Here is a 1832-nt window from a genome sequence, read left to right on the forward strand (position 1 = left end):
GAAATAATATTTGCAGATAACGTCGTCTGCTCCCTTTTTGCGTACTACATAAATGTTATGCAAATATACAAGAGGCCCGTGTGTCAAATCGCTCACCTGGATTACATTCACCCTTCCGTTGTTCAAATGTTGCGATTATTTAGATTTTTTTATCAATCTTTATTCCCATGGAAAAATTTGAACCCTTTATTGTGTCTCCAACCTAGCCCCAAAGGATCACATCATAACTGAAAATGAATTCACATTATAGAGTTGCCTAAACATCAATATGACTAATAGGATCTGATTGATCACACATTATAGAGTTGCCTAAACATCAATATGACTAATAGGATCTGATTGATCACACATTATAGAGTTGCCTAAACATCAATATGACTAATAGGATCTGATTGATCACACATTATAGAGTTGCCTAAACATCAATATGACTAATAGGATCTGATTGATCACACATTATAGAGTTGCCTAAACATCAATATGACTAATAGGATCTGATTGATCACACATTATAGAGTTGCCTAAACATCAATATGACTAGTAGGATCTGATTGATCACTATTCGTTACCTTCACCTTTCATCTTGCTTTTTTTTTTTATAAAAGCAAGGTCACAAGGTCATATATCATGGTTTAATATGAAAGACCTTGTCATAAGAAATATATGTACAAAACATGCCTGGCAAGGTCTTTCATAATTTAATGTTGAAATATGCTCCCACCATGGAATTTGACCTACTTTTTAAAAAATTGACGTATTCAATATTTCCTGAACTATTTAATGTAGGGCTGTGATATAATGTTGACATATTCTTTATGGGAAGACCTTGTTAAACTTTGGTATTGGACCTTATGACTTTGACCTGGAAGTATACCTACTTTTAATTTTAAAAAATCTGACCTATTTAATACCTCCTGAACCATTTAATTTATTTTTAAGCCCATCCTTAAATAATTCCGGATATATAGGTTATGATTTCTTAAAAGTAGGTCAAAAGTCAAGGTCAAAGGACATGATATGAAATGAAAGTGTTTCTTGAGAAGACATTACTCCACCCTACTTTTACTTTTGCAATATCATGATCCTCTCCTCCTTTGAAGGGGACACGGCCCTATATTTGAACAAACTTGATTCCTCACCCAAAGATGCTTTGTAATTTGCCCAGCGCTTTTGGGATAAGATTATGAAAATGTGATAGGTTTACAGACGGATGATAGAAAATGATTTTTAAAAATGTGATCAGAAAGGTAAATATCAATATTACAATGTTGCTAATCTGTGTGTATGTTGAAGGGGGTTTAAAATGTACTACACAAGCTATAAAACGCATGAGAAGATCAATTAAAGTTGTATTAGAAAAATATAATTAACATTTTCTAAATATGTGGGGGGAAAACAAGTTTACAATCAATTTTAACTCTCTCTAGCAACCCTAGTTTCCTCCTATTATGCCGCTGATTAAGATTACGACAACTTTTGTCTGTCTTGTTGGGCACTGCAATTGCTGTCAGTTGAAGATTTCAGTTGCTTGGCTGGGAGATTAGCCAACAGCAATGTTCGGGTGCAAAAACGAAAACGTCGGATACTTAGAATATAAATACTGATGAAATAGTTTCCTACGACCTATGAATTGTACGCAGAAGTTTAGACAAAGGTTTGCTTTACGAATAAGGTAATTACGGAATAACATTACCAGATTCGTTGTAAATTTGAGGTTTAGCGCATTTGCTGACGATACGGCCGACTCAGAAATCTAAATGGAGAACACCGGTTTCCAATAATAGACTGGCGTGTTATATTTAAATATAAGGCCAACGTTTTTGATGTTCTGT

The sequence above is a fragment of the Ostrea edulis genome, chromosome 7 (assembly GCF_947568905.1).
Source record: "Ostrea edulis chromosome 7, xbOstEdul1.1, whole genome shotgun sequence".
Classification (NCBI taxonomy): Eukaryota; Metazoa; Mollusca; class Bivalvia; order Ostreida; family Ostreidae; genus Ostrea; species Ostrea edulis.